This window comes from Eptatretus burgeri, chromosome 3, assembly GCF_056783735.1.
Source record: "Eptatretus burgeri isolate ZD-2024b chromosome 3, Ebu_testis_v1, whole genome shotgun sequence".
NCBI classification, from domain to species: Eukaryota; Metazoa; Chordata; class Myxini; order Myxiniformes; family Myxinidae; genus Eptatretus; species Eptatretus burgeri.
In genome coordinates, this window is record NC_140963.1 from 63620994 (window position 1) to 63634622 (window position 13629).

General features: G+C 39.7%; 1 protein-coding gene across 1 annotated transcript in view; it reads left to right on the forward strand.

Moving 5' to 3' along the window:
- Nucleotides 1-5287: 5287 nt before the first annotated feature.
- LOC147030062 (villin-1-like) overlaps nucleotides 5288-13629 on the forward strand; it is a 96789-nt gene continuing 88447 nt past the window's right edge. Inside the window, exon 1 of the mRNA XM_085873774.1 lies at nucleotides 5288-5448. The gene's annotated coding sequence lies outside the window, so the exon portion shown is untranslated. The remainder of the gene's footprint in view (nucleotides 5449-13629) is intronic.

Consider the following 13629-nt stretch of genomic DNA (forward strand, 5'->3'; position numbering starts at 1 on the left):
TCGGAGACCTACCTTTTCATTTAACTATCGGAGACCTACCATTTCATTTAACTATCGGAGACCTACCTTTTCATTTAACTATCGGAGACCTACCTTTTCATTTAACTACCGGAGATCTACCTTTTCATTTAACTACCGGAGACCTACCTTTTCATTTAACTACCGGAGACCTACCTTTTCATTTTACACCGGAGACCTACGTTTTCATTTAACTATTGGAGACCTACCTTTTCATTTAACTACCGGAGGCCTTCCTTTTCATTTAACTACTGGAGACCTACCTTTTCATTAAACTACCGGAGGCCTTCCTTTTCATTTAACTACCGGAGACCTACCTTTTCATTTAACTACCGGAGATCTACCTTTTCATTTAACTATTGGAGACCTACCTTTTCATTTAACTATTGGAGACCTACCTTTTCATTTAACTACGGGAGACCTACCTTTTCATTTAACTACCGGAGACCTTCCTTTTCATTTAACTACCGGAGACCTACCTTTTCATTTAACTACCAGAGTCCTACCTTTTCATTTAACTACAGGAGACCTACCATTTCATTTAACTACCGGAGATCTACCTTTTCATTTAACACTGGAGACCTACCTTTTCATTTCATGATTGGAGATTTACCTTTTCATTTAACGACTGGAGATTTACCTTTTTATTTAACTATTGGGGACCTACCTTTTCATTTAACTATCGGAGACCTTCCTTTTCATTTAACTATCGGAGACCTACCTTTTCATTTAACTACCGGAGATCTGCCTTTTTATTTAACTACTGGATACCGACCTTGTTATTTAACTATCGGGACCTACCTTTTATTTAACGACTGGAGATTTACCTTTATTTAACTATCGGGACCTACCTTTTTAAGTAACTACTGGAGATCTACCTTTTTATTTAACGACTGGAGATTTACCTTTTTATTTAACTATCGGGGACCTACCTTTTTATTTAACGACTGGAGATTTACCTTTTTATTTAACTATTGGGGACCTACCTTTTTATTTAACGACTGGAGATTTACCTTTTTATTTAACTACTGGAGACCTACCTTTTCATTTAACTATTGGGGACCTACCTTTTTATTTAACTATCGGGGACCTACCTTTTCATTTAACTACCGGAGACCTACCTTTTCATTTAACTACCGGAGATCTACCTTTTTATTTAATGACTGGAGATTTACCTTTTTATTTAACTACCGGAGATCTGCCTTTTTATTTAACTACTGGATACCGACCTTGTTATTTAACTATCGGGGACCTACCTTTTTATTTAACGACTGGAGATTTACCTTTTTATTTAACTACCGGAGATCTGCCTTTTTATTTAACTACTGGATACCGACCTTGTTATTTAACTATCGGGGACCTACCTTTTTATTTAACGACTGGAGATTTACCTTTTTATTTAACTATCGGGGACCTACCTTTTTAAGTAACTACTGGAGATCTACCTTTTTATTTAACGACTGGAGATTTACCTTTTTATTTAACTATCGGGGACCTACCTTTTTATTTAACGACTGGAGATTTACCTTTTTATTTAACTATTGGGGACCTACCTTTTTATTTAACGACTGGAGATTTACCTTTTTATTTAACTACTGGAGACCTACCTTTTCATTTAACTATTGGGGACCTACCTTTTTATTTAACTATCGGGGACCTAGCTTTTCATTTAACTATCGGGGACCTACCTTTTTATTTAACTACCGGAGACCTACCTTTTTATTTAACTACCGGAGACCTACCTTTTTATTTAACTATCGGGGACCTAACTTTTTATTTAACTATCAGAGACCTACCTTTTCATTTAACTATCAGAGACCTACCTTTTTATTTAACGACTGGAAATTTACCTTTTTATTTAACTACCGGAGACCTACCTTTTCTTTAATGACTGGAGATTTACCTTTTTATTTAACTACCGGAGATGTACCTTTTTATTTAACTACTGGAGACCTACCTTTTCATTTAACGACTGGAGATTTACCTTTTTATTTAACTACCGGAGACCGAGCTTTTCATTTAACTACCGGAGACCTACATTTTCATTTAACGACTGGAGATTTACCTTTTTATTTAACTACCGGAGACCTAGCTTTTCATTTAACTATCGGGGACCTACCTTTTTATTTAACTACCGGAGACCTTCCTTTTTATTGAACTATCGGGGACCTACCTTTTTATTTAACTATCAGAGACCTACCTTTTCATTTAACGACTAGAGATTTACCTTTTTATTTAACTACTGGAGATCTACCTTTTTATTTAACTATCGGGGACCTACCTTTTTATTTAACGACTGAAGATTTACCTTTTTATTTAACTATCAGGGACCTACCTTTTTATTTAACTACCAGAGACCTACCTTTTCATTCAATGACTGGAGATTCACCTTTTTATTTAACGATTGGGGACCTACCTTTTCATTTAACTACTGGAGATCTACCTTTTCATTTAACGACTGGAGATTTACCTTTTTATTTAACGACTGAAGATTTACCTTTTTATTTAACGACTGGAGATTTACCTTTTTATTTAACTACCGGAGACCTACCTTTTCATTTCACTATTGGCGACCTACCTTTTTATTTAACTATCGGGGACCTACCTTTTTATTTAACTATCGGGACCTACCTTTTCATTGAACTACTGGAGATTTACCTTTTTATTTAACTACCGGAGATCTACCTTTTATTTAACGACTGGAGATTTACCTTTTAATTTAACTACCGGAGATCTACCTTTTCATTTAACTATTGGAGACCTACCTTTTCATTTAACTACTGGGGATTTAGCTTTTTATTTAACTACTGGAGATCTACCTTTTCATTTAACTACCATGGACATACCTTTTCATTTAACTACTGGAGATTTACCTTTTTATTTAACTACCGTGGACTTAACTTTTCATTTAACGACTGGAGATTTACCTTTTTATTTAACTATCGGAGACCTACCTTTTCATTTAACACCGGAGACCTACCTTTTCATTTTACACCGGAGACCTACCTTTTCATTTTACACCGGAGACCTACCTTTTCATTTAATGATTGGAGATTTACCTTTTCATTTAACTACCGGAGACCTACGTTTTCATTTATCGACTGGAGATTTACCTTTTTATTTCACTACTGGAGATCTACCTTTTCATTTAACTATCGGAGACCTACCTTTTCATTTAACTATCGGAGACCTACCTTTTCATTTAACTACCGGAGACCTACGTTTTCATTTATCGACTGGAGATTTACCTTTTCATTTAACTACCGGAGACCTACCTTTTCATTTTACACCGGAGACCTACGTTTTCATTTAACTATCGGAGACCTACCTTTTCATTTAACTATCGGAGACCTACCTTTTCATTTAACTATCGGAGACCTACCTTTTCATTTAACTATCGGAGACCTACCATTTCATTTAACTATCGGAGACCTACCTTTTCATTTAACTATCGGAGACCTACCTTTTCATTTAACTACCGGAGACCTACGTTTTCATTTATCGACTGGAGATTTACCTTTTCATTTAACTACCGGAGACCTACCTTTTCATTTTACACCGGAGACCTACGTTTTCATTTAACTATCGGAGACCTACCTTTTCATTTAACTATCGGAGACCTACCTTTTCATTTAATTACCGGAGACCTACCTTTTCATTTAACTACCGGAGGCCTTCCTTTTCATTTAACTACCGGAGATCTACCTTTTTATTTAACGACTGGAGATTTACCTTTTAATTTAACTACCGGAGATCTACCTTTTCATTTAACTATTGGAGACCTACCTTTTCATTTAACTACTGGGGATTTACCTTTTCATTTAACTACCGGAGACCTACCTTTTCATTTTACACCGGAGACCTACGTTTTCATTTAACTATCGGAGACCTACCTTTTCATTTAACTATCGGAGACCTACCTTTTCATTTAACTACCGGAGACCTACCTTTTCATTTAACTACCGGAGATCTACCTTTTTATTTAACGACTGGAGATTTACCTTTTTATTTAACTACCGGAGATCTGCCTTTTTATTTAACTACTGGATACCGACCTTGTTATTTAACTATCGGGGACCTACCTTTTTATTTAACGACTGGAGATTTACCTTTTTATTTAACTACCGGAGATCTGCCTTTTTATTTAACTACTGGATACCGACCTTGTTATTTAACTATCGGGGACCTACCTTTTTATTTAACGACTGGAGATTTACCTTTTTATTTAACTATCGGGGACCTACCTTTTTATTTAACGACTGGAGATTTACCTTTTTATTTAACTATTGGGGACCTACCTTTTTATTTAACGACTGGAGATTTACCTTTTTATTTAACTACTGGAGACCTACCTTTTCATTTAACTATTGGCGACCTACCTTTTTATTTAACTATCGGGGACCTACCTTTTTATTTAACTATCGGGGACCTACCTTTTCATTGAACTACTGGAGATTTACCTTTTTATTTAACTACCGGAGATCTACCTTTTTATTTAACGACTGGAGATTTACCTTTTAATTTAACTACCGGAGATCTACCTTTTCATTTAACTATCGGAGACCTACCTTTTCATTTAACTACCGGAGACCTACCTTTTCATTTAACTATCGGAGACCTTCCTTTTCATTTAACTATCGGAGACCTACCTTTTCATTTAACTACCGGAGACCTACCTTTTCATTTAACTACCGGAGACCTACCTTTTTATTTTACTCCTGATGAGTGACGTTTCCATTGAACTCAAGACCCATGTTTTCAGGTCGTGCATCATGGTGAGGTCGAAAAAGCTGATGATGGAGACAAGTCTGAAGTAAGCTGGAATCTCATGAAGGAAATTCTGAAAGTGAAATATATGTTTGTCTTTTTTGTTTGTTTCAAAAGTCGAGGCTCGTGGAAGATCGAGCTCACGGTCAGTCAGTGATCGAGGCTCATGGCACACAAGGCTAATAATTATGGAGATCCGATTCCGCGACTCCGGCACACATTGACATTGGAAGGACATTAAACAGGAGAGCCTCGCCATTTTAATCCTCAAAGATGAACCACATAATGTGCCCAATAAACCGAACAACTGGTTACTGTATGTTATAAAAACCGGACTGAGCCGACAGAGTGGCCATCCTTTTGAGGGTCACGATCCCGTGCGCTTTCCGATCAGACCGGTTGGACGGACTGTAGTTGTCCTTGCACGCGATACCTGTGGGAGATCGGATAGGGGAGGGTAAGAGGAGGAGGAGCAGGAGGAGAAGGAGGAGGATGTATTATCCTCCCGGTCCCACCCCGAATGACGAAGCACGTCTCAAAACCGTCACTTGAGCTACTCCTTAATTTCATCCCTGACATATAGGTCAGCTGTCGTGTACGTTCACCTGTAGCTCCTCCAGCTCCAGCTCCGACTTCAGTACTTCTTGTCATCTTCCTTCGCAGGTAAGTCCCTGTGAACGTATTCATCCAGTTCCTCTGCCCCTTTCCACCTCTCCCTCTCTGGAAGTGATTTCCTTCACCCTTGCCTTCCCCTCATCCGTAATCCTTTCCAACTTACGGCTGCAGTGTACCTTCACCTTGAGTAAATGTCGAGTTATCGATCCGAGCGTGACGTACAGATCACCCAGGCAGAGGAAGCACATCCATATCGCTTCAAAGTAATATCACGGGGAGCAGGTCGATGGACGGCCGGCTTAATAACGAGCCAGCTTGACTCGAAATGAACTTGTAATCCTGTATACTGTGCCACTTACTCTCCATTGGTGTAAACGTCTCTCAGGTTGTCACTGGTACGTGTTGTACCTACTTTCTGCCTGTATCATCTCTGTGAGGTGAGGTCGAGTCGGTCAGGCCAAACGTATGACATTTTTACAAGCCCTCCTTGACAAGATCAAATGGTAATAGGTGGAGAATCTGTGAAATATCTCATTCATGTTTGTGTGCTTGCATTTGTGTTGTTTTTGATAACCTACAGGACAGTGTATTTCGACCGACGTCCAAACTTGAATGAGCAAGGGGGTTCAGGTTCAGGTTAGGGTTGGGTTAGAGTTAGGGTTAGGGTTAGGGTTAGGGTTAGGGTTAAGTACATCATTTTAGAATATTCAAATTGCTGTCTGTCTGTCTGTCTGTCTGTCTGTCTTACCGCAATACATTCAATCGTTACTTATCCAATCTCAACTGAACTTTCCAGTGGGATGAAGGGTCACATGACGCAGGTTGTGGTGACTTCCTTTGCCCCCCTCCACCAAGAGGGGTTTCCGCCTTGGATGAACTCCGTGTTAAGGTGTCTAAATAGCTTATTGTGGCATTCCTTGGAACACACCTACCGAAAGTAAAAATTATAATCATCACAAACTATTCAGTCAATTCGGTTCAACGTGCGATTACCTTTTTAAACAGTCGCTACTATTGTTGTTTAAAACTAAACTGAAAGAAATCTGGAGGAAGCCCGACGTCAGGTCAGGTCAGGTATGGGAGCATGTGCCAGAACAGCGCGTCGCTGCGTCCACTTTCCGCCGGTACTCCAGGGGCCTCCGTCTGGCCATCCCCCAGGCAGATGCCAGGCCCATTCCCATCTCCTTGAGATGATGGTCAACCTGCTGCAACCATGAGGCACGTGGTCGGCCCACTGGCCTCCTCCACTCATGAGACTCCCTCGCTGAGAGAATCTGGTGAGCAGGATCAGCATCAGGAAAGCGAGCCACATGTCCATACAGCCGCAGCTGACGCTCACGGACTATGCAGGTAACAAATCTCATCCGAGTCTCTCTCAGCAACCGCTCGTTGGACACAAAATCCGACCAGCGATAGCCAAGGATTCTCCGAAGAGACCTGGTACCAAAGGAATTAAGTCTCCGTCTCAGATCCTTGGTCAAAGTCCAAGTCTCGCACCCATAGAGCAAGACTGGAAGTACCAAGGACCTGAAGACTCGGACTTTCGTCCTCCCGCACAGGTACCGGCAGCGCCACACCCCATGATCCAGTGAATCCATGACTCCCCAGGCCCGACCCAGACGTCTATTGACCTCCGGCTCACAACCTGCGGAGACATGAATATCACTGCCAAGGTAAGTGAATCTATCCACGACCTCAACATCCTCACCACAGACAGACACAGACAGGACAGCAGCATCCAAGATGTCACCGAAAGCCTGGATCTTTGTTTTGACCCAAGAAATCCGTAATCCCAACGGCTCCGACTCCTCATTCAGCACCTCGAGGGCCCCCAAGAGGATGTCTAAAGTCTCCGCAAAGATGACTGCATCATCTGCAAAATCAAGGTCCGAGATCTTGACATTGCCAAACGATGCACCGCAACTTGATCTCTCCGACATCCTCCCAAAAATCCAGTCCATACAAGTGCTGAAAAGTGTGGGGGCAAGTACACATCCCTGACGAACTCCAGTAACAACTGGAAATAAGTCAGAGGCGGTACCACCACACTTCACAGCACTCTCAGTACCAGAGTAGAGTTCAGACATCAGATCGATCAGTTTCGGTGGCACCCCACGAAGACCAAGAATCCTCCAGAGGACATCCCGATTCACTGAATCGAACGCTTTACAGAGATCAACATAGGCTGCAAGCAGCCCCTGCCGAAACTCTCGTCTGCGTTCAGTGAGGACACGAAGAGCAAGGATACGGTCAATCGTTGACCTCTTTGGTGTAAAGCCTGACTGCTCTGGACGCTGGTGCTCAAGCAGATGGTGGCGAACCCTATCAAGAATTATCCGAGCAAAGACCTTGCCCGGCACTGAGAGCAGCGTCACCCCTCGGTAGTTGTTGCAGTCTTGGCGATCACCCTTCCCTTTCCAGAGAGGGACAACAAGGCCCCTCTTCCAGTCAGTTGGGATGATGCCTGTGTTCCAGGCAGAGCACAAAACTGCATGCAACGACGCGAGTGCAGCATTTCCACCAGCCTTGAGAAGTTCAGCATGGATGCCACAGAATCCCGACGCCCGAATCCCGATGCCACAGAATCCCAATCCAGATGAAGCCCGACGTCCTTGAGGCATTCTATGCTCATCAGGCCCCCACAAGTCGAGCGGGTCCGAGCTGTCTTGACTTGCTTGGCCGAACTGGGCTGCAATGATCTTTAGCTAATAAAGGTGCTTAAATCAGCCTAATAATATTACTGGCATAATAATAATAATAATAATAATATTAGCATTATTACCAAATAAAAGTATTAACAATAACAATAAGGCGAATAACATGGCCGAGTGTAAAGCATCATAGGTTAAGTGAGTGTGAAGATGTATCATTCAGGCAAAAGGACTTGATACAAATGTAACTCAACTACGTAGATATGCACAGACACATGACCTCTACCCCCTGGCTGCTCTCATGGGGAGCAGGTGCTTAGAGTAACTAGAACTTGAGTGGTAAGTGAGGTATGCAAGTTCGATGTCATGATAGTTAAATATTTTCAAATTATAATGATCCTTATTTTTCTGTCTTTCACATAAAAAGCTTAACCAAAAAAACCATAGGAAACCAAAATGGTAATTATATATTTATTTTATTACACAAGCGAATAAACCCGTCCTTCCGGATGGAAACCCTCGCAGAATTTCCAGATTTTAATAAATAAATAAATAACAAAAACCCTTTCCATCTGGACTGGAGCTATGCCATATACATTATACATACGAGCTGAATGCATCCGGCGTTGCTCGGGTTCTTTTTGAATGAATTTAATCTTCTGTACATCGGTCTGACGTGAGCCCAGTATCAGTTCCCTCTTGGGCCACAGCACTCATGGCCTAAAGGGGTTTGTGACGGGGAAACACCCCCCCCCCTGGCCGAGGGGTCTCGCCACCCAGCCTATAACCTTCCCGGGGCACGTCCCGACATTTTTTGTTTCAGAGGTTTCCTCCTATCTTTCTCCGTTCAGGAGATTAGCGCGTGCAGACAAACAAACAAACAAACAAACAAAAACTTCAAATAATGTATATATATACATACAGAGAATTGGGAACCCCCCCCCCAAGTAGTACGTTTTTTTGTGTTTGTCGAAAACCCTCCCATGTGAACCCCGAGTCCAACCACCAGCTTTCAACTCATTCCAGCGAGTGCTTCAGGACTCCTAAGTAGTGAAACATGCAGAGACATCTCAAATTATAGTCTGACAGTATTTCATTTTATGATCGACACACAAAATTTCAGCTTTCTTTGTCACCCGGAAGGCACCGATCTCTAATATCAGTCAGTGAGTCAGTGAGAGGGTGATGAACATGCATTGTGAGTGAGTGATGAACTCAGTCAGTCAGTGGTTAGAAAAATCTTTATATAATATTATATATATATATATACTTGTCATATATTAGGTTTCTCATGAACACAAAATAAGTGTTTTAGACATGTTCAGATACTTTGTTGTTGTTGTTTATCTTTTTTTAACTGCACACTTCTTGGGGTGCCTAAGTACTTAAAGTATCTGGCTGTGATCAATTGTGTAACACATATGCACATGAATGGCACTGGAACATTACACAGCGTATTCTCCAGTGTCCCTCTTTTAAAAGACGAATAAAGAAAGGGGGGGGGAACAAGTTATTTGGAGATTATCACATGCAGATGTTAACAATCAAACTCCTCTTTTCATTCCTTTTACAGGTAGACAAAAAAAAACATGTATGTTTAGAAATGAAACGGTTAATGGCTGAAGTGGTGAGAAGGATGAAAAATCACCGCAATACGTTATTTAATCACGAGACATTGAAAATCGTTTGTTAAGTTATTAAAGTCTCCTTGTGATCAATAATGGTCCTGCTCAAAACTGGAGATGTACTGTGTCAGTACTGATGTAACTTCCTTGGTAATAATAATCTCCATAGGACAATCATTGCCATGTTGCACTGGTGAGTTAATTTTTTTGCTCCTGCTGTGAACAACAATCTTAATGTCTTACTAAAGACGAAATAACACAGTGTGGATTGGATGACCCAACTTGTCATACATGTGTGCATGTATGCTGAGAGGATGGCTTAGAGGTTCGCAAACTTGCCTCTCTGCCGTCTAGCTTGGGTTTGAATCTCAACCCAGCTATAAATTGCCATCCCGGTGTTTCAAATGAAATGGTGTTTTCCGGTGTTTTCTGGTGTTTCCACTCAAAACTGACATACAACACTTCCGCTCTTCTCCAAACACAATTTGATGAATTTAATGGCTAAAGTAAGTTGGATTTCTGAGAAGAGGGCATCTGCAGGAAAACAGGTTCATGTTGCTGGTGTATTTAACTAGACCAATCGGTCAACAGGATTAACGAAGAGGCAAAGTAGCTTGAGGAGGATCTAGGGTCCTCCATTTTGTCTGGTAACCAAGCATTATGTCTGGAAGCTGTAGTGAGGAACAGGCAATTAAAGCAGCATATGGCAAGTCATTAAAGCAACGATGAGGTTCGAGGGAGAGTGAATGTTCAAATTTATCAGGACAAAAGGACCTTGGTGTTCTCAAGCCTGTTACGATGTGCTCATGCCTGAGGTCAGATAAATGTGTGAAAAGAGGAAATCTGAAGTTGTAAGTATTGGTTATGGTGTGTTCTAATCACTTAATGACATCGAATAGAAACAAATACATAGGAAGCTGAAAACATCTTACAGATATTCTCTGAGTAATGCATGTTCATGTAGTAATCGTTCATGAAGTCATATCATGCTGACACAGCCCTTCATTCATGTACACAAAGACAAACCTTCACAACAAGCCGATTAAAATGTCAGCCATTCTAATATATGTGTGTGTGTGTGTGTGTGTGTGTGTGTGTGTGTGTGTGTGTGTGTGTGTGTGTGTGTGTGTATGTATGTATGTATGTATGTATGTATGTATGTATGTATGTATGTATGTATGTATATATATATGTATGTATATATATATATATGTATGTATGTATGTATATATATATGTATGTATGTATGTATATATATATGTATGTATGTATGTATATATATATGTATGTATGTATGTATGTATGTATATATATATATATATATATATATATATATATATATATATATATATATATATATATATATATATATATATATATATATATATATATATATATATATATATATATATATATATATATATATATATATATGAGCCTGGTGTTGGCGCAGTGGTTAGGGCAGTGGCTTGGGATCCAAGAGGTCCTGAGTTCAAGCCCCGTTGGGCCACTGAATTAATACACCAGGGGGTTGACTCAGCCTGTCATCCTTCCGAGGTCGGCGAAATGAGTACCAGTTTACTGGGCCGGTGTATACCTTGGTTAAAATAGGTGTACCATATCCCTGTGTCGTAAGAAGCGACCAGGGTTGCGTCAGGAAGGGCATCCGGCGTAAAACATGTGCCAAATCACTATGCGGATCATATGGATGATCCGCTGTGGCGACCCCTAATGGGAGCAGCCGAAAGAAGAAGAAGAAGATATATATATATATATATATATATATATATATATATATATATATATATATATATATATATATATATACGTCCAAGATAAGAGTTTTAGTAATGTAAATATATATATATATATATATATATATATATATATATATATATATATATATATATACGTCCAAGATAAGAGTTTTAGTAATATATATATATACTTTTTAAATGTAAATATATATATATATATATATATATATATATATATATATATATATATATATATATATATATATATATATATATACGTCCAAGATAAGAGTTTTAGTAATATAGATATATATATATATATATATATATATATATATATATATATACTTTTTAAATGTAAATATATATATATATATATATATATATATATATATATATATATGTCCAAGATAAGAGTTTTAGTAATATAGTAGTAGTAGTAGTAGACCGTTTTTACAGCCATTTTTCCCTGCTGTGCAGGGGTTTGGCTTTTTCTTGAGGCAATGTTTTATGGCTGGATGCCCTTCCTGACGCCAACCCTGGTCGCCTCTTACGACACACAGGGATATGGTACACCTATTCTAACCGGGGCATACACCGGGACCAGTACACTGGCACTCATTTCACCGACCTCGGAAGGATGACAGGCTGAGTCAACCCCCTGGTGTTAATTCAGCAGCCAACGGGGCTTGAACTCAGGACACTGGGATCCCAAGCCACCACCCTAACCACTAAACCAACACCAGGCTAGTTTTAGTAATATAGATATATATATATATATACTTTTTAAATGTAAATATATATATATATATATATATATATATATATAGATATAAATATATATATCTGTCTCTGTCTCTCTTCTCTCTTCTCTCTTCTCTCTTCTCTCTTCTCTCTTCTCTCTTCTCTCTTCTCTCTTGCTCTATCTCCCCCCCTCCCCACTTCTACCCCCTACATCCTCTCTCTCCTCTCTCTCCTCTCTTCTGGTTATCCCTTCCCTTTTCCTTCTCCCATCCACCATCTCATGTAGAAGCCATCAATCGATTCACACGATTAATGGCTCACAACCAAACTAGTGCAATCGCTTTGTGCAATAGTGTTTTGAATTGAAGCGCCTCGAGGCACTGTTCATGAAACCTGATGCGTGGTAGCATGAGGAAGCAGGTGTGCACAGGTGTTGTGACAGTACAAGGAAGTCCAGTGTGAAGTATTCCCAAGCCAGGTTCAGGAACAATTACTCAGTCGATTGAATGTACAGTATTGCATTGCTGCATTTTCTTGTTTGGCCTCGGGGATGAGGTGTGGGGATGTGTGGGTGTGGAGGATGCAGGAGGGAACTCACCTTTGCTGTTACAATTTGTTTCCAAAGTTTGGTCGCTTTCAGTTTCTTTATCACATTGCGCTCAAATATGTTGGTACTTGTGCTTTCTTTTTCTTTCTTTTGTCTGAAAAAGGGTTCGAACGTTGCTGTTCTTGTTGTCTCTTGCAATGGTACATTGTTTACACTGTGATGAAGGCTGCAGTGGTATTGTCATATCAATGGAATGCTGTCTTGTGTTGCTCCTTGCATTATAGCATTCATGCGTCTGCTTGCAGACCCTTTTATACGGCCTCACAGACTCACACTTATACCTATTAGAAGGTATTCCATGAGTCCTGATATTACTTTCAATCATTAAGAATTTGTAATTGAATTGTGAAACAATTAATTATTTGTTCTTTGTTGTGGGTAGATTTTTTTATGAGGTTGTGTAAAATATAATTTGTCACCTCCTCATCTCCTCCCCCACCCTGAATACTATTTAACCCTCTCGCTGACCCTCTTCTAACGCTCTCACCTTTATTATAAACACTGCTGCTGAAAGGAAGAGTGACCATGAAATGACAGTTATCATAAAAGAATATCAGCAGGCAAAGAAGAGAAGCGGATCGATTTTATCCGCAGTTTGGAAGACGTGCCCAAAATTCGATGCATTAAGAAGTGAAAAAGTTATCAGGGACCTCATGTGTACTGAGAAAGCAACATTTCTGTTTGCCGTTTGGAAAGTACATAAAAGCAAACAGATTACTCATTTGCAACAAAGTGCAAATTATTTATTTATTTTCTCAAAATTGATCCAACTTAGATGTAGATTGGTTGAGCAGCTGCTGAAGCTCAGCTCAACACGCATGTTCGGTCGTCTCCTTTTCAATCTG